This window comes from Neofelis nebulosa, chromosome 11 (genome assembly GCF_028018385.1).
Source record: "Neofelis nebulosa isolate mNeoNeb1 chromosome 11, mNeoNeb1.pri, whole genome shotgun sequence".
Taxonomy (NCBI): Eukaryota; Metazoa; Chordata; class Mammalia; order Carnivora; family Felidae; genus Neofelis; species Neofelis nebulosa.
Window position 1 is genome coordinate 51452237 of NC_080792.1, and position 22835 is coordinate 51475071.

At 39.0% G+C, this 22835-nt stretch overlaps 2 protein-coding genes across 4 annotated transcripts in view; one reads left to right on the top strand and one right to left on the bottom strand.

Annotated features, from left to right (window-relative positions):
• YES1 (YES proto-oncogene 1, Src family tyrosine kinase) overlaps window positions 1-6618 on the bottom strand; it is a 68162-nt gene extending 61544 nt beyond the window's left edge. Inside the window, exon 1 of one of the 3 annotated variants that reach the window (XM_058692569.1) lies at window positions 6377-6618. The gene's annotated coding sequence lies outside the window, so the exon portion shown is untranslated. Of the gene's footprint in view, window positions 1-4017; window positions 4144-6043; window positions 6283-6376 lie in introns of those variants that run through there. The other 2 variants (XM_058692567.1, XM_058692570.1) reach the window with 2 other exon arrangements.
• Window positions 6619-21845: 15227 nt separating this feature from the next.
• ADCYAP1 (adenylate cyclase activating polypeptide 1) overlaps window positions 21846-22835 on the top strand; it is a 74339-nt gene continuing 73349 nt past the window's right edge. Inside the window, exon 1 of the mRNA XM_058692571.1 lies at window positions 21846-22025. The gene's annotated coding sequence lies outside the window, so the exon portion shown is untranslated. The remainder of the gene's footprint in view (window positions 22026-22835) is intronic.

Sequence of the window (22835 nt, forward strand, 5' to 3'; positions counted from 1 at the left end):
GCCTTCTTTGCTCCTTTTCATATACCTGACAGTTTTTATTTATTTTCATGTTTATTTATTTATTTATTGAGAGAAACAGAGAACATGCATGCGCAAGCAGGGAAGAGGCAGAGAAGAAGAGAGAATCTCAAGCAGGCTATACATGGTCAGCACAGGGCCCGATGTGGGGCTCAAGCTCACGAACTGTGAGATCATGGCCTGAGCCGAAATCAAGAGTTGGACACTTATCCAACTGAACCACACAGGAGCCCCGTGACAGTTTTTATTTTTAAAATGCCCTTATCTGTAAAATACTAATTGCCTGAGAACAAATGCAAGAAATAAATAAACTTGGCACAGGACAACTGTAAGTATTAAATTATGTAGCAAAAGACACCAACTTTCTCCACTCCCATTTCTACTTAATGCTAAGAAACGGTAAACTATATTAAAAAAATCAGAGAAGTGACTAGCCTCTATAATTAAAGAAAATCTAGAGTTTAATACTGGTAGGAACATAGACTGAAACCACAACAATCTTTCAGTGTTAGTGGTCAGTCCTTTCCTCTCAGTACTTCCTGTCTTCACCCACACCCCCAATAGCAGCAGACAAATCCTATAAACTGCATTCTTTCACATGCATTACATCAAGAAAATCAGGAGATTTTTTTCTTTTTGTCCTTGGAAGATATGTACGTAAATGATTATAATATTGTCTCTAGTAACATGATATGACGTCAAATGCATTTTAGAAAAATCTAGGTTTTTCTTTTCTTTTTGGTGGATAGCTTGGGCTTTTTATACTCATTAATACAGTAAAAAACATTTCTTTAAAATAAACCATATTAAAGACTCGCTTAACTTCAACTACAGAGAGTCTCCAGTTTATCAGAAATATCAAATTGACCTTTAAATTCACATTTCAAAGTATTTATAAACTGTGTTATAAAATCATTTTCTAAAACAAAACTTTGAGTGAAAAAATGTAAAGCATTTGTTTTAATATTAGCATATGAAAAAACACTAAGTTTTATAAAATTTTAGTAGAGGTAGATCTTAAAAATGTGTGTAAAGTCATAAATATACACAGAACCACATCTCTGCATACAATTCAAAATTTATTAAGCATTTATCCTACTAGAAACTGTTTTCAAAGATTCATATAAACCAGTTCCTTGCCATTGTTAGCATGAGGTCAAATATATCATAGTCATGGAAAGAAGTAATTATAATGTAAGGAGAATGTGCTTTCATATTGGAGTTTTGTGGGAGCACAAAGACAGGAGCCAATACACTAGTGTTTTGCTAAGTACATGCCACAACGACAATGTGTACTTGTTCACTTTCAAGAGTACAGTCTTCGGTTAACTCTTCCTTCCTTCTGGTGATACAATTTTGAGTGCTGATTCTCCCAATGCTCCCTATTACCCATCCCAAATTAGCTAACCCCCAACCACCAAGTTCCAAAGCCAGAATTAGAATTAGCAAAAGAAATTGTCTCTGTAATTTTTCTGACAGTCATGGTAAAAGAGAGGACAAGATGCTGCTGCTCTCTGCTTAGCATGTTTATAAAATGAGCAACATTTCAGAAGCAGCAAAATTTGCCTATGGCATCTTCCAGTCTGGGGCTTGCCATATATAGCTGATAACATACCTGCGTTTGTTGAGGTCCATCTTTTTATACCCCAGGAATAAGGAAAGAACAAAGAATAAAGTAGCTAGGGTCTTGGAAAATTCAGCCAGACACAGGGGATATACCATGTGCAACTAGTTGTAGAAATAATCCCTCTTGAAGGTCTTCCACTTCCTGGGAGAAAGCAGGATGTCCAAAGAACGTGCATAGAAACTCTCCTGCCAACACCCAAACAGTAATAGCAGCAGCACTTCTAACTGACACGGTTTAAAGTAGCATGGAGTATATGTTACAAACTCCAGGGAACCTGCAGTCACATATATACACTCAAACAAGGGAAACTGAGGAGCACTGCTATCCTGGGCACTAAGGCTTGTAATTCAGTCCATCAGTATTATCCTGTACTTTGAAATTACAGGATTCTCTCTTTCCTGGAGCGAGCTTCAAGATTTTAAAGAGTAACATCAGGTGAACTCAATCCAGACCAGGATATGTTGCCATCAAGTCTGCTAGTTCCAAGACAACAGTAGTGCTGCCACAGCCAACGATTCCTTGGCAAAGAGACATGTTAAAATGATACTGGCAGCAGCACCGGCTCTTCTTTTTCACCCTCTGCTGTTACTATAGCTCCTTTTGCTAAATCTGCCTCTGAGTTTAGACAGGAGCTGGATGGTTCATAATCACCCAGCAGCTGCAGCTGAGCAATACTCAGCCTAATTGTGGCGCTGGAGCAGCTGAGAGGAAGAAAAGCGGTAATACATACCCCTACCATAGCCACACACAAACTGCTGTACACACTACCAATAAGCTACCAAGATACTTTAATAGGAGCAGGTTATTTCCTTTAAAGAAAAGCTGTTGTACTTCCCTGAAGAACTCTGGATTTGTATTAGAGATCTGTTTAAATGTGTGTGAACTGAAGGTGACCTAAGCCATGTAGAGCTCTGAACAATGGAAGATCTTAACTAAAACTTCCTGTAAATATTCATATAACAAAGCCAGTGCCACAAACATCACCTTTACAGCATGACTGAAAGTTCCTGTGATATATGAAACTGATGCAGATGTGATCTCTTCTTTAATTCTACATTATAACAATGCAAACCACAAAGCAACAAAATCAACAACTAAAACAGCAAGCCATTACATAAAGCAAGTAGCATAATATAATCATTCTGAGCATTTCTGAAACTCAAACACCATACTGTCACTTGCTTTCTTGCAAAACATACTATTCTGAAAAAAAAAACAAAAACCATACTCTTCTGTTAGGTGCCATATGGCACATCTTCATAAAGCTTAAGTAAACGAAAACTTAGTTTATGCTGAGAATTTCATGACATCCTTAAGAATATCAAAACTAAGGGATAAATTGCTGATCTAAGGAATTACTATTACAGAAAACAGAAAATGATTAAAAGTCAAGACATTACTTTGATGTGACAGTTTTCTCATTTACAAAACTTTATGACAAATAAGTTACATTATATATTTGGTAACAATAGTATCCATTAGTTTAATAAACATTTGAGTACCTACTGTTTACCACGTATATAAGCTAAAGAGGATTTAAAATTAGTAAAATCTGGTTTCTTCCCTCAAAATATTAACATAATTAATAGTTATTTATATGTCAAGTAGTTACATACACTAGGTGGAATATGACAATTATGATTTAATAAGCTAATCTTGTTTGCAAAGGGCAGCCCAGGAGATGTTCTAAAGTCAGCCACTAAATGTTAAGTTCTTTACCCAAGCACCTTGTATAGTACATAACACACAGGCTTCTTAAAAAAAAAAAAAAAAAATTATGTAAACTAAAACAGATACAGAAAAGCACAGAAGAAATGTATGGCTTAGTGAATAACTAAGTGAATGACTAAGGCCAACACCCTTGCAACCACCGCAAGGTTAAAACTTTGTCACCACTTCAGAAGCTGGGTCCCAATCACAACATTCTCCCTCTTCTCTTTACGTTTATGGAAATCATTTCCTTTCAGGGTTTTTTTTTTTTTTTTTAATATAGTTTTATTTCCCAAGTTTGCATTCCCAGGCAGCAAAGCTTAGTATAACTGCTTTCAAATTTTTTGGCAGTAGGCTTTTTTTAAATTGAACTGTAACTGATAATACATTATCCTTACTAGTTTCAATTGTACACAATAGTGATTTGATATTTTTATACATTATGAAACAATCCCCCCTCCATAAGTTGTTACCATTTGTCATCACACAAAATTATTACAATATTACTGACGATATTCTCTATGCTGTACCTTACATTCCCATGACTTATTTTGTAACTGGAAGTTTGTATCTCTTTTTAATATAATGCTAATAGGAACTAATAAATGATGCCTACAGTGAACATTGAGAGTTAAATGTGTTTATAAAGTAAAATTACTCACATTAACAAATTATTTACTGCCTAAAAGGATGCAAATGTGGACTTTGTATAAACAAATCGTACACCATGGGTCGGTAATATTTCAGTTATACTGGACCACCGCTATCCTTTTAGAATATTTGTTCTTTTAGCATTACATATCATGAAGGAGATTTATTTGCGTGGATGTTGATTTTCAGCTTGCGAATTTCCTGAATTAAAAAAAAAAAAAAAACAAAACCTGAAGCCATGTATTAATATTATACTTCAGCCGTAAGACAAATTCCACCTATCCCAGGAAGACAGGTCAAAGCCGTAATTTCACTTTCGGTTGAATAGAAAGGAGTCAGTTTTGTGGTTTATGAAGTCAGCAAAAACATACTGCAAAATTAAAGCTATTATAGTAGCTTAACATGATGGTAGTTACAGCAGAGTACACATTTTAAGAGTCCTTTTATCTTTTATTCTGAAAACATGGATCTGAACTGTCTTGTATTCAGATCCAGATCAAAGGTAATTGTTTTGTTTTTCAAATTCAGGACCCTATGAATTGTCAACCAGCATTCAAAATCTCCACAGAGGTTTAGGTAATGTCCAAAATTTAAAATAACTAAACTTCCTTAAGTCAACTACCACAGGGGTCTCACATATTAGTAAAACAAAACATATGTATGGCTTAGTGAAATACGAATTTCTTACAGAATATATGAAAATCCTATATGGATACACAAAAGGTCCTCATTCTATTACAAGATGCTCCTTCATTAACTGCCCATTCAAAATGTTTTTTGTCCATTGTGTGCCACTGCCCTGGTTAAGACAGATTTACCAGGTGCTATGCCAGTAAGTGCCTACAGTCACATGTACACATTTAGTAATATTTTCCTTACGTGTAATTTAACTTTAGAATTTTTACAGGATGGTTTAGATATATACAGAATTATCGAGATATTTTTAGCACTGTAATCCTACAGTTACAAGGACACACATATACTACAATCATATGCATGTACATGTGAAGCCATGTATGTGAAAGCACACCATGAAACACACCAATGCATGAACATAAAGTTGTGATTGCATTAGACTTCTCATCTTTATTTTAATAATTTACAAATTGTTAGACCGTATGTTATGCCATGCGTATTAATTACGCAGAAAATAAATGAACCAAATCGGAACTACGTCGTGTCCCACTCACTACAACACAAAAATCAAAGCAGTCCCTCCACAGGACTCGATTTTCTACTCCCCACAAACCACAAATTAAAGCAATCCCTACATCGGACTTGATTTTCCACTCACTGCAAAGCAAAAATTAAAGAAGTCCCTACATCGGAGTTGGTTTTCGAAGAGCTTCTTAAAACAACGCTGCCCCATGCCCAATGAAGCAAAAGCTGGAAGCAATTACCTAGAAAAACACACTTTAAAACAAAATTTTCTGTAGCATGTGGACAGAGAACCGAACCAAATGGGAGACGGAGGGCCACAATACTGTAAAAGTGGATGCTGAATGGCATACTTCCCAACCCCCAACCCAAAACAAAGGAAAACTTTAACATGTTGCGGTTTTCAATCAAACCAAGTAAAGCGAGAGGCTCACCCACTCGCCCCCCCCCCCCCCCACGTCCGCTCTCCCGGCACAGTTGCCACCCGGCGTCAGCCACATGTAGACCCTCAAGCTCTGGGACCGAAAGGGGCCGCTGCCCTCTTCCCTCACTCTGGCAGGGAGAGCCAAAATTAACCTAGCCCCCAGGCAGGAGTGGGAGGTTCCCTACTGCCCCAAGGACCTTAAGTCGGACTTGGGCGGGACCGGGAAGGACTGGACGGGGCGGAGACCGAGTCAGGGGGCAGGCAGGTAGCGCCGGGAAGGAGACACGCCCGCCGGGTGAGCCGGGGGAGGGGAGAAGTTTCTCCTCAACTTCCCAACTCGGAGCCTGCGGGGGCGGGGAGCGCGGGCGCCTTCGGGCGCTGGCGGGCGCCGGGGCCTAGCGCTGCCCGGGCCGGGGTCGGCCGCCTCCGCCCGCGGGGCCCCGCCGGATCCTTACCTGCCGTCCAGCCGCGCTCGCATGAGTCGCTGCTGCCGCAGCTCGGGGTGGCGGGGAGGGGGCGGCGGGCGGAGGCGAGGCCCGCGGGGCCCTCTCCCTCCTCCACCTCCGCGTCCCAGGAGCCCCGCTGCAGCGACGACGGCACAGCCGCCCCGCACTCGTTACTTCAGGAGGAGGGAATTCCCGGGCTCCCTCACCCCTCGGCCTCACTCTCCACCTCCACTCAGCTCGGCGCCCGCCCTCGCTCCCGGCTCCGCCCCTCCTCGGCGGGGGCGGAGCCGGGGGCGAGGGCGGGGGGCTGCGGCTACCTGCGCGCGCGGCCGCCCAGCTCACCGGATCTCGCGCCGCGCCCGCCCGAGTTGGAGCGCCCCCCCCGCCTTCCGGCGCCGCGGCGCGCTCCGCGGGATGCGGGGCCGTCCCTCCGCAGTCCCCGTCGGCTGCTAGTCCAAGTCACTCCTCCGGACTCAACATGGCGGCGGGGTCCGGGGCGGATTCCCGAGGAGGCACAGGCTGAGGGGGCGTGAGGAGGAGGCGCTTCTTGCACGCGAAGAGCGGACCCACAGCGCCCCCTCCCCTTCCGCGGACCCTTCGGCCGCGAACTCCCCTGCCCCGGGAGCTGGAGTGAGGGGCACAGCTTCCGCCTCCTCAGCCCTTCTCGGTTCCCTTCGCCCCGTTCTAGTCCTGCCGAGGGCTTTGGGGCTTTGTTTGTTTTTGTGGGGAGGGCAGGGTTGAGTTATTGTGGTTGACTGTTTGCTTTTTAGTACTGTGCTTCCGCACTCTTTTGTCACTGATAGTAAAATCTCAGCCCATCCGCGTGAGCCGGAGGGGGGGGGTGCGTTTCTAACGCTCTCATCACCCTCCTCTTGATCGCCGTCCAAAAACGCTCGCGTCTGGCCTCCTTCCGAGCCAGGGATCCTGTCCCAACCCCTGGAGCTTCCTGTTGACTGTTGGTCGAACCAGCCTTGCCGGGAGGGGGAACCGAAGCCGAGTTCTTTTGGCGATTCTCCCAGGAATGGTGACCTTGGCTTATCTAGGGACAACGTATTTTTATATGATCCCGGCAACTTCCCAGTGAGGTATAGGTATTAGTATCCTGTTTGACAACTGTGGAAACTGAGGCTGCGACCCTGAAAGTGGAGCATAGTGGAACTAGAATTCTTCAAATACAAGCACCTTTCTTGTATGCCTTGTAGCCAGTCGCTGAAGAAGGGAAAGGATCCAGAAGGAGTTGGGAATAAAGATAAGAGTTAGTCAGGGGCGCCTGGGTGGCGTAGTCGGTTGGGCGTCCGACTTCAGCCAGGTCACGATCTCGCGGTCCGTGAGTTCGAGCCCCGCGTCAGGCTCTGGGCTGATGGCTTAGAGCCTGGAGCCTGTTTCCGATTCTGTGTCTCCCTCTCTCTCTGTCCCTCCCCCGTTCATGCTCTGTCTCTCTCTGTCCCAAAAATAAATAAATGTTGAAAAAAAAATTAAAAAAAAAAAAAGATAAGAGTTAGTCAGTGTTGGAATAGGCTGAATCTTGAGGCTCTTGTGCTAAAATCACATATGCCCTATCAGACTTGTAGATTAACTTCCTCTCTGTGTTTCCTCTTTGGTGGGGATATCAGAACAGTAATGTGGGTCTGTTGGTTTCCTTTGTGGTTTTCAGCAAAATTCAGAATCATCTTTGACAAATGCGAAATGGTACAATCATATGTGTCAGTATTCTGGTATTCTAGTAACTTAGGAAATGCATATAAAGGTTTGAAAATCTTTTTTCTTCAGCTTGCTAAGTGAGCCAAAGGTAGGGATAGGCATTCACATTAACAAAAAGGTACACATAATATGAGATGGTACTTTATTTGATTTAGCTACTAACACTTCATTTGTTCTTCACTGTATTTGAGTTTAAACGTTTTCATGTAGATTTATATTCAGCTTTTTTTAACTAGAAAATAAATTTTTGAGCTGTTACTTTTCTAAACTTCTAGATTAAATACAGATAATATTTTTGTTGTCCTAAATGTTCAGCCTCAAAAACTGAACTCTGAAATCCTAGTTTTCCCCAGTATAAGGGATGAGGTGGCTTTGAAGATGCTCTGTAAGGGGTTTTAAAGGTGGGAAAGGATGTCAAAATCCCCTAGGTGTTATATTAACTTATCAATGAGTCTCCTTCTATTCACCCTCATTTTGATTCTTTTTGTTACCTCATTCCCTGTTTTCTCTTTTGGAATGTTAATCTACATTATCAAGTTTTAGTCTGTAAATAACCTGGAGACTTCAATCTTACTTAGACTCAATGACTCACTTATTTCCAAGAATATTTAAAAAAACAACAAACCAAAACCAACAACAAAATGCCAACCAAAAACCACCACAACTACCACCAACAGAAGTAAGAAAGAGAATCTCTAAAGTCTTGATGAGTTTGGTACAATAGAAATTGCTTTTAAGTGCAAATCTGTTCATTCAAGATACACACAAATGACATGCACCCTTTGTCGCTCCCACACAGCACAGAGGTCTGGTATGTATGTGTTAAGGAGTGATAAGGGTTTTGGAATCCCTGGGAGAGTCTGCTGGTTGAGGAGGTTAGGGGAATGCTTGAAACAAAAGAAATGACATATGTTGAGTCCCTACAGAAGTGAAATGTATCATTTATTCAAGTTAATTAATGCTTACTGAATGTTCTGACTGAAAGTTTAAAAGATTCAAGGTTTAGCTGGGGCACATTCGATCTCACCCTGGGACATGTGATTTTGCCAGAAAATGTTTGTGTTTAGGATAAATCTACCTGCGGCTGCTCCTGTCACAGGCTGTGATGATTTTCTTTTCCTGATAACGAGAAAGCCTGCAGCCCTACACAGGGTGCATGCACTCCTCTGTGTTCTCTAACCATCCCACTACAACGCCCCCTCAAAATGCCTTCTACTAGACTTGTGCTAACCACTCAAAGCCTGGATCTCCTCATGTCCACTCGATGTCTGAAGTTATCTACACCAGTTTAGCCTGGCAAAAACTGGCGCTAAGCCCAATAAGGAAGAATATGAGGATCCCTCTAAACAAAGATCTGGAAAATCAGGCAGATGGAAAGTATTCATCATTGAATGCTAGGCTCATTGTGCCAAGCTTGGGGAGAAGTGCAGTAACCCATCAATTTCTCCTGATGCCTTCATTGCCTCAAGGACTGGTGCTTGTGTATTATACTTTTTACTTCCCCCTAATTGGGCAAGGTCTAAGAGAACTAATTCATTGGATGTGTACAGATACATCCTACAATGAATAGATGTAACAAATGCCAATCTTCTATAAGCTTCAGCAAATCTAGCTCATCTTGTTGCTCTGTTTTGTTCTTTCCAGCTTCTAAACTTCTTGGCTACCTGGTCTAAAATATTAGAATTACACCTTGTGCCTGGTGTGCCTCCCCAGCTCCAGGACTATTTTTTGGAAGTTTAGTCTTTGGATTGGAATCTACTTTGGGGTTTGTTTCTCAAATTTACATTCTTTCTAGTGCTCCTGCAGGTTGGTCCCAGGCCTGTTGCATCTAGCAAAAAAAAACCCCTAATTTCTGCTCTAGCTCCTCCTGGTACCCACTCTACCTACTCCTGGGTACCTTTACCTATACTTTAAACTTTCACACTCTCAACCTGGTTCTGTGACAACACTTTCTAAATTGGATGGTGCATGACATCTTCTCACATGCCCTCTGCCTAGCAGAATGTAGCATGAGGTGGAAACCTTTTAAGGGTATTTTGTTTTTTTAAGTTTACTTATTTTGAAGAGCAGAGAGAGAGGGAGTGAGAGAATCCCAAGCAGGCTCTGCACTGTCAGCACAGAGCCCTAAATGAGACTCAAACCCAGGAACCATGAGATCATGACCTGAGCTGAAATCAAGAGTAGGATGCTTAGGGGTGTTTGGGTGGCTCCGTCAGTTGTGTCCAACTTTGGCTCAGGTCATGATCTCTTGGTTTGTGGGTTAGAGCCCTGCGTTGGACTCTGTGCTGACGGCTCAGAGCCTGGAGCCAGTTTGGATTCCGTATGTCTCTCTCTGCCCCTCCCCCACTCACACTGTGTCTCTTTCTGTCTCTCAAGAATGAATAAACATTTTAAAAAAAAGAGGAGGATGCTTAACTGACTGAGCCATCCAGGCGCCTCTTGATGTTATTGTTTAACTCAAGTTCTTTTTCTCTGAGAACCAATCCTCTACCAATAGCTGGAGTGTAGCCTTGTGATCCAAGTACTACTATTCACAGGCTTCAGCTTCTAATTTGAAATTTTGAGTGACACAAAGGTGACTCAGCAATTATTCATGGTGGCTGTGGTGCTGAGACTCCAGTGGCAGAGGATAGATGCCTAGGGGAAGGAGAGTCCAGTAGCAGTAGGCAAGAGTCTAATGCTGATGGTGCCTGCTTCCTAAGCAGACCATCCCTAAGTCAGGACCTGGACTCCCCCACCTTCCTTAGCTCCTGCCTGAGTGTGCTCCACCAGTCTTCCTGTCCCTTCTCTGAACTTCCAAAATTAAAATCTCTTTCTGCTTAAATTAAGTACAGACTTATGTTCTTTGCAAATGAAAACCACTACTTAGTTCCTGCTACTTCTTTGTGCTACTGGCAGGAAACTCAAGCACTGTAAGGGAAACATCTCCTGTCTCATGCACATAATGGGGGTGGGCAAGGGATGCAGGTACTGTTTTCAGAGAGAGAATGAAGTAGATAGATGCATGGTGAAAAGCAGGCAAAAGATATTAGAGGATCCCAATGCTGACTCGAGTTGCCTTAAGCCACATGTAAGACCCCAAACCTAGAATAGACCTGGCAAATGAGTCTCTCTCCTGCAGGCCCAGGGCAGTCATTGTTCTCAGATCACAACATAGTAGACTCTTCTTCCCAGAGCCCTAACTCCCATCCTCTAAATCCTCGACACAACAATTCAGGCAGCAAACACCTGATATTGGTGTCAGATGCTGAAACTCATTTGATATCTCTGTCCTACAGGCTTGTAATTTCCTCCCAAGATCTATATTTGCAATTCCTAGCCATTACCAAGTGTTTGGCCTTTACTTTTCTGATACATTAAGCTGGTGTGTGGTCATAATATGTCAGTGTCTCTGACATTGAGTTTAAGCACTACTAAAATTGCTACCAGATTGCTACATCCTGGAAATCTTTACAAATGGGTTATGAAAAGTAGAACATAACTTTGCTTGAAGGCAAGAAGTTAAAGTTAGAATGTTTACCTACATCAAAGTTTTGGAAAAGAAACTATAAATCAGGCATGCTCTTATCTTGTAAGTTAACTGACATCAGATTATAAAACATAAAGGGCTGGTTATTTGGGGACTTGTTATTGTTCAATATTTTACAAGCTAACATTGTGGTTGGCATTTTTTTAAAAATATGTTGAGAATAAATCTATGCTTTTAAAAACCTTTAATATCCTTTTTAAAACAAAATCTTTTTATATTTTCAGTGCTATAGATAATTATTTTTCACATTTGTGAAAAGTAAATTAAATCTGAGCAAATTAAAATCTGACCAGGGGTGCCTGTGTGGCTCAGTCTGTTAAGTGTCCAACTTTGGCTCAGGTCATGATCTCACAGTTTGTGAGTTCCAGCCTGGCATCAGGCTCTGTGCTGACAGCTCAGAGGCTGGAGCCTGTTTCTTTTTTTTTTAATTTGTTTTTTTTTTACATTTGTTTATTTTTGATAGAGACAGAGCACAAGTGGGGGAGGGGCAAAGAGAGGGAGACACAGAATCCAAAGCAGGCTTCACCTGCTCACACTCTGTCTCTGTCTCTCTCAAAAATAAATAAAAATTAAAAAAAATTAAAAATAAAATCTGACCAGATTTTATTATGTGATGTAAACCGTGATGCATTTAATCCTTTAGTAAAGTGTATTGACACTTCTTTTGATTTGTATATAAATAGGGCTTTTGAGTACTTAAAATAGCTACTTAATTTATCTTCTTTCTAAGGGAATAATATAGGCAACAAGATCTATGTTTTGGTGAAATGTGAATGAGACGATGACATTGGCAATGCAGATACCAGGATTGGTAACAAAAACAACAACAGCTATCTTTTATTATGCCCTCACCCATATGTATGCCAAGTGCTTTACCTGCACCATTCACTGAATCCTCATAATCACTCTGGAGGTTGGTAGTATTGTCCCCGATTACAGGTTTGATTTCTCCAGCTTGGAGAGGTTAAGCAGCACACAGCTAATAAGAGGAAAGTTTGCAACATCTATTCTGCTAAAAGTCTTTGTGATTACAAAAAGGAAATTATTTTTAAATGTTATTTTAATGGCCATGAAAACAGCATTTATTTTTCCAAATTCTAGAATAATTAAAATTAGCAAATTGTTTGTATAAATAGGAATCTAAATTTTTTTTAATGTTTATTTTTGAGAGACAGAGTGTGAGTGGGGGAGGGGCAGAAAGAGAGGGAGACACAGAATCTGAAGCAGGCTCCAGGCCCTGAGCTGTCAGCACAGAACCTGATGCGAGGCTCAAACCTATGAACTGTGAGATCATGACTTGAGCTGAAGTCTGGAGCTTAACTGACTGAGCCACCCAGGTACCCCAATAGGAATCTATAAAAAAAGAAATGTGGATTATATGGATTTGTAGGAAATTCTTTATTTTATTATATTATATCCCAAAGAAAGGGTTGGGGGAAAACTGAAAAAGATTCATGAGACCAAACTAAAAAGAATGAATTCAATTTAGAAAAAAACAACATACATTCAGTATACCTTTCTGGAGATTAGCCTTTGGCATTTATTGTCAGTTTTCCAATGGCACCTCCCCCAAACCATGGTCTTCAGACAGAGAACCAAATGTCTGAGAAATGACTACATGTACAGCATAATTACCTTGCCAAATACAAAATATCTAGGTTAAGTCAATGTTAAGGTTTACATTAAAATCTGCCAAAGCTAGGTAATTATAGTTAAACCTTCCATGGTAACCACAACTCAGTGATTAGAGTCAGTAAACAGTTAACAACCCAATGCTAGGAAAGGTTATTTCATGTTTTTAAAATCATTCATTCATTCATAAAGCATCTGTATAATATCTACAGATAAATTCTGTATATTTTATTTTATATTGTATTTAAAAAGATCTCAGGACTTTATTAACTTGGAGAACTAAAAATTAATGGTAGGGTATTTTCTTTGTGTCTAAATACAAGGAATGTAAATATTAATAGATTTTCAAAGCTTTTATTAGAATTTATTTTTTTTTTTTTGGAGAAGGAGGAATTAATATCCTATCAAATTTAATTAAAAATACATAGTTTTCTTTTGGAAATTTTCATTAGTGAGTAAAAATCAGTTTTTACTGTTTATACCTAAGTTGATTTAAAATTTTTTTAAATTTTGCTTAAAATAACTAGTTACTGTATTTTTAAAATTATTTCTTGGTTTTATTGTCATTATCATCATTTTCATTTCTTTGTAGTGGACTAATCTACAACCATTTCACCTTTTTTGAGCCCTGAGTTCTGGTCATTAATTTGCATTGGCCTATGTCCTTATGAATACTTGCAAGTATGTTTACTAAAGACTCAACAACCATGCACTCAAGAACCAAAAAATATACAATGACTCACACTTTAGAGAACACTATTTAAATAATCCAAAAGTGACTAAAGTAGAGATTTTTCTTTTAGAGACCTGGTAATTTTTGACATAAAATAGAAAATTGGCACTCATGTTCATTTTATGTGAAATTAATTCCAACAAGTTAAAATAGAAGCAAAGCCAGAGACCAAGGAATGGATATTTTAAAAACCAGACTGGAAATTTTGGTTTATATTATGATGAGGTACTTTAAAATTTATTTCAAAAAATATGTTCAAGAAAATATGTAGATTCTCCTTAGACCTCTTAAGGACCTATTGTCTAGTTGTGAATTTATTTGAAATCTTGAAATAGAAAAAAAAAAAAAAATTCCTCCTTTTGTAAAAGGCTCCAAGTCTTACATACTATCTCTAAAAGTCACTAGTCTCATTTCCTTTGAGATGATGAGCTATACGTCCAAAAAACAAAACATTTCCTGAGTCTGTTTAGAATACATAGGATCTGTTCCTAAGTGTTTGTCATGTGTCCTCAACAATCTGGTAGCCATCAAAAAATAGATAGATAGATAGATAGATAGATAGATATTTATATAAAATTTTGAGATGGTTAATGGCACAGAATCATACAAAGTCTAAGCAAGTATTTGATAAATTTGGTCGTTTAGACATATAAACACTTATTAAACTTTACTTACCGTAAGATATGGAAATACATATAAAGCTTTGACAGTGGAAAGATCTTTGGTCTGGGAGTAAATATTAATTCTGGTCTCACTGCTAGTGGGTGTGAGATTTCTTCTGGGGTTCTGAAAATATTCTGGAATTGGATAGTGGTAATGGTTTCACATCTCTCTGAATATACTGAAAACCACTGAATTGTGCATTTTGAAGGATGAATTTTATGGTATGTAAATTATTTCTCAATTAAAAGAAATTCTGGTTCCAGAATTTTATGCCCTTATGTAGCTATGTAATCTTTTTCCCTCAACTTTATTGGGATATAATTGATATATAACATTATATAAGTTTAAAGTATACAACATGATTTGATACACGTTTATCTATTGTGAAATGATTACCATAATAATGTTAGTTAGCATATCTATCACCACTTATGCTACACAGAATTGATCAAAGGATTGGGGCACCTGGTTGGCTCAGTCACTTTAGTGTCTGACTTTGGCCTAGGTCAGTGAGTTTGAGCCCCGCATCCAGCTCTGTGCTGACAGCTCAGAGTCTGGAGCCTGCTCTGGATTCTGTCACCTCCCTCTCTGCCCCTCCCCGCTCACGCTCTGTTCTCTCTGTCACTCAAAAATGAATAAACGTTAAAAAATTTTTTCAAAAAAAAGAATTGATCAAAGGATAAAGTACATAAATATAAGGAAATAAACACTATGTAACTAACTTCCAATGGAAAGGATAGGGTACAAGGACAACTGATTGTCCATCTGAAGAAAGAAAAATTTGCCTAGAAAATTTTATGCACGTTTATTGGCCATTCATATTTCTAATTTTGTGAATTGTCCTGAATCAACTCTGCATTTAGGTGTGATTGTTCTTTTCTTTATGGATTTTAAAGTATTCTTATTGAATATTTTGAATATTTGAATTCTTTATTTTTCATAGACAATGGCAACATTTCCCCCAAGTTTTCATGTGCCATTTATCTTTATTTGTGGATTTTCTTTTAGTACAGAGAAATTGAAAAAAAAATTTATTAAAAAAATTTTAAGTTTATTTATTTTGAGAGAGAGAGAGAAAGAGAGAGACACACAGAGAGAGAGAGAGACAGAGAGAGAGACAGAGAGAGAGAATCCTAAGCAGGCTCCACACCATCAGCACAGAGCCCAAGTTCACAGAGCTTGAACTCATGAACTGTGAGATCATGACCTGAGCTGAAACCATGGATGCTCAACAGACTGAGCCACCCAGGTTCCCTGAAACTGAAAAATATTTTAATTGATTTATCGATCTCTTTCTTTTTGGTTTCTTTTAAGTTGGCATTCTTAAATTTTCCTTTCTGATCCTAAAATTATTTATATATTTTTCTACTATTTTTGTGATTTCCCTTTGCATTGAACAAATTTAGTGCATTTGAATGTGTTTTATATTGTAGAATAGGAAGTAGTGATCTAATTTTTCTCTTTTTCCAATAAGATTGTCAGTTGTACCTGTATTTTCTGGAAATTAAATTTATTTCTTTTTCTTGCTTAATTGCTCTGACTAGGACTTCCAGTACTATATTGAATAGGAGTTGTGAGCGTGGGCTCTTTTGTTTTATTCCTGATTTTAGAGGAAAAGCTTTCAGCTTTTCATCATCGAGTATGATGTTAGCTGTGGGTTTGTCACATAGAGCCTTTATTATGTTGAAGTATGTTCCTTCTATACTTGATTTGTTCAGAACTATTATCATGAAAGGATGTTGGATTTTGTGAAATGCTCTTTCTGCATCTATTGAGAAGATTATATAATTTTTATCCTTCATTCCATGTGGTGAATCATGTTTTCTAGCTATGTAATCTTAAGTACGTTTCCCAAGTTCTTAAGACTCTGGTTTTCTCCACTGTAAAGTGAAGGGATTTTATTAGATCAGATTTTTTTCACACTATGGGTTGCAGTTCCTTAGTAAGTAGCAAAGCAATTTAGTAGATGGCAACCAACCTTTTTTAGAAAACGAAACAAAGAAATATGAGTGTTACTACATATAATAAGTATTATTTTGCCAAACTCTTGTTTCCCTTATAGATGTGTACATACTGAGTCGTGATGTAAAATATATTGTTTTCATTGTGGGTAACAATTAAAAGTTTGCAATCCACTGTATTAGCTGATTTGTAATGTCCTTCCTTCTATAAAATTCTGTCAGTTTATTCTATTTATTCTAATAGCAAAGTCTCTATTTGATCTTGTAAAACTTGCAGGTAACATTCTTTGAACACTTACTGTGTGTCAGAAGCTATTCTGAACTCTTTGGGTATTAACCTAGTCCTCACTGCAAACCATGAAGCAGTACAATTATTATAATCCTTCCCATCTTATAGGCAAAGAAAATGAGGGAAAAAGAAGGCCACAGCTAAGATAAAAATATTTAGCTAGAAGTGGTGAAACTGGAAATTAATAGTTAATTTTAGAACCAACACTTTAACCACGATGTCATTCAATTAAGAATTCTAGCAAAAAAAAAACAAAAAAACAAAAAAACAAAAAACCTTTAAAGCATTTTAAACTGATTAAGATCTTGTAGTCCTTCTCTACTTAATATTATAAAATTAGGTATTTTGGGTGGTGAATAAACAAACCACATTTGAGAAAGCATTAAAAGAGGTGGGGGAGGGATAGTCAACACATCATTTAAGACCATCAACTCTCTTCCCAGTTCCCTCTGTAGATCTCGAGGTTGGGGCTGAGTAACAGAAATTTTTCACTTAAAAAGAGAGAGAGAGAGAGAGAGAGAGAGAGAGAGAGAGAGAAATATTTCTCTGTGATAGTCTTCCCTTAAGAAAAAAACAGAACTCTTGTAAATTCCTTTGTTTCATCCTATTAATATAAAGATTTATTCAACTTTAGTTCAGTTGAATTTGGTCACAAATATGTCTAGTGTCTTTCCTCCTCTCAGAATTTTTCTAATTAGCTTCTAAAAAAGGCAAATGATACTAAGATGCATGAGAAATGAAAAACAGAATTTAAATGAATGGCTGAAGTCAATGCAATTAAAACAACAGCAACAAACGCTAGATTCTCTGTCTTCCTATTTTTTTCCTTTTGATGATAGCTATATTCTGTGGCACACATACATACTCACTATTCTACTAATTCAACAACCACAAAAATTATTTTGACATGGTCCCTGCTGCTCAAGTACATTCCAATTTGTTGGTAATAAAAATTGGAAACTATCGTCTCTTGTGTTCTTTACCCAGCACTTGCCATGATTTATATGCTAAGTCATTTAAATTCATCTTCTCCACAATCTGTGAGGTTATTCCCCCCTCCTTTTAAACTGAAACTCAGTTAAAATAATTTGGTATTAAAAGATCCTGCTTGAGTTAAACCCCAGATTCTCTGAGCCATGTTATAGTTTCTCCCCTAGCTCTGAAATGTCACTGTTTCCCCCATACACAGTATACATGTATTTAGTATGTTTTCTGTTATTGCAGTTATTTGAAACAAATGTAATACTTTCATTCTTTCGCTTCCATCTGCTATGGGATTAGTATTTTACTATTATGGAGCATTTAAAAGATTTAGAGACTATTATTATTATTTCTGGTTCCGCTCAAATCGTGAATATTTCCTTTATGTTACAATCACATGTACATTTTTCACATTTCCTTTTAAAAAAAATTTTTTTATGTTCATTTATTTTTGATACGGAGAGAAACGGAGCATGAGTTGGGGTAGGGGCCAAGTGAGAGGGAGACACAGAATCCGAAGCAGGCTCCAGGCTCTGAGCTGTCAGCACAGAGCCTGACGTGGGGCTCGAACCCACCAACCGTGAGATCATGACCTGAGCCGAAGTTGGATGCCCTACCAACAGAGCCACCCAGGTGCCCCATTCACATTTCCTTTTTAATGCTTCATTGTGAATTATTAATGTCTAATGGGCCAGGAATAATGTAGCTGTTTAGATAGAATTTTTCAAATTCATCATGGAATTTAAAGAGGGAGGGAGATCCCTGGTTGAGTTTCTTTAAAAAACAAAACAAAACAAAAACCTCTATAATCATACTCTTGGAGCAGTGCTTGAAATAATGATTCCCCACAAGGAACATTAAATAATGTAAAGGAAAAGCATTTGTATAAAGCATAACAGAGAGATAAACTTCCAGCCTATAAAACCTGTTTTGGGGGCGCCAGGGTGGCTCAGTCGGTTGGGTGTCCGACTTCGGCTCAGGTCATGATCTCGTGGTCTGTGAGTTCGAGCCCCGCGTCGGGTTCTGTGCTGACAGCTCAGAGCCTGGAGCCTGTTTCAGATTCTCTGTCTCCCTCTCTCTCTGCCCCTCCCCTGTTCACGCTCTGTCTCTCTCTGTTTCAAAAATAAATGTTAAAAAAAAAAAAATTAAAACCTGTTTTGGAAAAATCAGATATGCAATTCCACAAGGCAGAGGAAGAACACATTTAGCAGAGATTTTAACCACATAGGAATAGTGCAGAACTACCATGAAGAACTTAGTGTGAGCAACCACATACAGCCTTACAAGCTTTCTGGACATTTATTTTCTAAGGCAGTGTTAAAAATATTCAACTGGGTAAAAAATTTTTTTAGTGTTTATTTATTTTTGAGAGAGAGAGAATGCACATGTGAGAGCAGTGGAGGGGCAGAGAGAGAGGGAGACAGAGGATCTGAAGTGGGCTCTGCACTGACAGCAGAGAGCTCAATGTGGGGCTTGAACCCATGAACTGTAAGATCATGACCTGAGCTGAAGTTGGATGCTTAACTGACTGAACCACCCAGGGGCCCCTGGGTAAATTTTTTTTAATGTTTATTTATTTATTTTGAGAGAGAGTGTGAACACAAGTGGCGGAGGGACAGAGAGAGGTAGAGACATAATCCCAAGCAGGCTCTGCACTGTACTGCTGACCAGGAAATTCCAGATTGACTAGTTTAAGATTACATTCCCAGGAGAGGTTGAAATTGCAAATAAGTTGGGTGCTAAGTCTAGGCTTGCTGAGGTAGGCTTAGCACAAGTCACTCCATTTTGGACCTATTGTCCCTTCTTAACAGCAGGTACTATTTATTTCACAATCACAAGGTTCTAGGCAAGTTACTAGTACTTCACATCATCACAGCTCTTTTCATCCCTCACAACAATCCTATAAATCCTAAATTTGGGCATTAATGAGGTTCATATGTCCTGAGAGAAATATCCTTTAGTGATGAATATCCTTTTTAATTTATAACAAAAGATAGAGAATAAAATTCTAATTTCTTAATTTTCATGAGACTTAGTAAGGCTAGTGTGTCCAAGTTTGTGCAGTTATAACAGGTGGCATCACTATTTTAATCAAGTCTGATTCATAATCACTTTTGGCCACTGCCTCCACAATTCAAAGGTGCTCCCAGCCCTGCCTGTTTTCTTAGAGAGCTCAGTTCCTCAACCACATATCAATAAATGTGAACTACAAATTGCATATGGCTTAGGCATTTTTCAAAAGCTAGAATTTAACGATTGATTATAGATTAGAATCCTTACATAAGGGAATACTTTTGGATATTTGTCATGGACAGAAAGTATCTAATCTCAGTAATAGATATTGATTAATTTCCTTATTTTCATAATGACATTACAAACAAATTATTACATTTGTAACCTACTTATATTTTTCTCCTCTTGGTAACAAAATATAGCTTACATAAAATTCCCATTATCAAGAATTTTCCTCATTGTGTAGATTATGAAAAATCAGGACATTGAAAGGAGATGATTCCCCAGTTTCCCTTCATTATTCAATAGTAGAAATCATTGTTACTCAAGAAATGCTCACTGTACTGAATGAAACAAAGAAATATAAGAACGTATCCTGCTTTTAGAAGCTTAGCACCTAGAATATTATACACAAAGATGAATAATAGCTCATATCTGATACATGCTAATGAAGAGCATAGAAAATAAAATCTTTGGGAATTTAGAGTAGAGGGAGATCTTACAGGCAGTTGAAAAGAACTTTGAAAAGGCAGTGGGACGTAATGAAGAAATCAATTCTATAAAGACATTCCTCAAAGGAAAGAAGATGACTTGGGCAGAGTTTCAGAGTCCAAAATGTGTGTGGAGATAGAGTGCAAACGATGCCAGAAGTTGGGGGTCTATATAGGCGGTAGAGTAGGAAATAAAAATGTCTGATGATTTGATGTTTACAGCTCTTGTCTTTGGACATGAATTTTTCTATCAAATGCCTCCAGTTCTTACTGTACTGAACTTTTTAAGGGTGGAGACTTTATCTTATCTATCCTGATATCTTTAGCACCTAAGACCACACTGAGTGCCTGGAACAGAAAAGGAAATCTAGACTCGGATGCTTTAACAGACTGAGCCACCCAGGTGCCCCAATTAAAAACAATTTTTTAAAATAGGAGTTTGGTATGCAGTGGAAATAAGGATAGTTTTTGTAATTTGGTAAAGGATTTATATCTTTAACACCAATTTAAGACTCAATTTTGGGGGGTACTGGGATGGCTCAGTCAGTTGAGCTTCTGGACTTGGGCTCAGGTCATGATCTCACAGTTTCTAAGTGTGAGCCCCCCCATCAGGCTCACTGCTTAAGTGCAGAGCCCACTTCAGATCCTCTCTCCCTCTCTGTCTGACCCTCCCCTGCTCACGCTCTCTCTCTCTCTCTCAAATCTTTATTAAAAAAAAAGAAAGGACTCAAAAATTTTTTATTGAAGTTATAGTCATTGTGTGTGTGTGTGTGTGTGTGTGTGTGTGTGTGTGTTTAAGTAATTTCTGTGCTCAACGTGGAGCTTGAACTCACAACCCCAAGATCAGGAGTCACATATTCTACCAACTGAGCCAGCCAGGTGCCCCTGAAGTTATAGTCTTGACAAGATGATAAAAAAAATTAGAATTACCCCAAATCTGCCACTCTGATAGTAGTTATTTGGCATTCTTGCACATTTTTCTCCTGCAATTCTATGCCTTCAGTCTCTAATGGAGAGTGAATTCCAGTTGGATTCACAAAGCCCCAACTTGAACAGCTTCCTGATAGTTTTGAGTTTAATGTTTTATACCCCCTCTTACAGTGACAGTGCCTAGAACAATGGCCAGCAGGCAGACGGTGCTTGATGTATTCTTGAGCAATGCGGATATAAATGAAATTGGTTTGGAAGAGACCTGGGGAAGTCTGGGATAGAGGAATGGGAAGGCTTTCTTTGTTAGAGGTAAAGATGAATAGATACCCCTCAACAGTGGGACATCAAAAATGACAATCCGATGTAGCAATTGATGAAGAGAAGCAGGAAATAGCGGGGAAATGAAGTAAAGGCAGGTACAACAGAGGCAGTCCAAAGGAATGAAGGCAAGCTTTGACCATGAGACTAAAGACAAGGGGGTGTTTGGGAAGGGGATGATGTCATCAGAACAACAATAGAGGAAGACAGTTTTGGCAGCAGCTTTTGAATAGACTTTGAAGAAAAAAAATTAGAGAGAGGGGAAAAAGGAAACGGGAAAGGGAAGTCTGCTCAGAACTCAGCATGACATTCAGAGTGGGTGGGGAGCTTCCTGTCACAGCTTGATGTTTGGAACATCTGGTCACCTCTTATGAAAACTGGGCCTTAGAAAGCTTTAGCTTTCTTAAGCCGACTAGGTTAGAAAACGTATGAATTCCATGGCCTAAGGGTCATCGCCAGTAAACAGGCGTATCTGAAGATGGGAAATAAATTCTTCTCTTACCCTGAGAACACTCCCACTAGTTTTCCAAGGTAAGTGTTCTTATTTGTAAATGTATATGCTTTACGTGTTTTGGGAATTTATTGGTTTTGTATTAATATTAAAGGATTGCAAATTCACTTTTAATTCAATGATCTCAAATGGTGAAATGTAGTTAAAAGATTTACAAAGAAAACAATTGTTTCCAAAGCTAATGATTTTCACTGCCCATTTTTCTGTTGTGTTGTTTAATTTTCCTAAGATTCCATACCTTGCTTCCTTTACAATCAGGGCCCAAAATTTCCACAACTCAATTGTGCCCTCTAGTGTTTCTTAGTATTTAATGCAGGCTACTTTGGATTTTTTTTTTTTTTTTTTTTTTTGAGAGACAGACTGAGTGAGTGGGAAAGGGGAGAGGTGGGGGGTGGGGGGGGGTGGGAGAGAGAACCCCAACCCAAACAGTCTCCGCACTATCAGCACAGAGCCCCATACGGGGCATGAACACAACAGAAATGTGAGATCATGACCTGAGCTGAAACCAAGAATCAGCCGCTTAACCAACGGAGCCACCCAGATGCCCCTACTTTGGAAATTTTTAAAGTGGCCACAGGTAAAACTAATCTTGCAATGAGTAGGGAAGCTGATAATGGTTCCCACTTTATCAGCTGTAGGCTACCCCCTGTATTAGCCAGTATAAGGTAGCTATGTTATGTAACAAACTCCCAAATCTCAGTGACTCAAAAACAAAAGTTTATTTCTCACAGAAGGTCCAGTGCAAGCTGGCCAGGCCTGTCTGCATGCCTCACCTTGGAGATGCAAAATTCCTTCATTTTGTAATTCTGTTATCTTACCCGCTAAAGTCA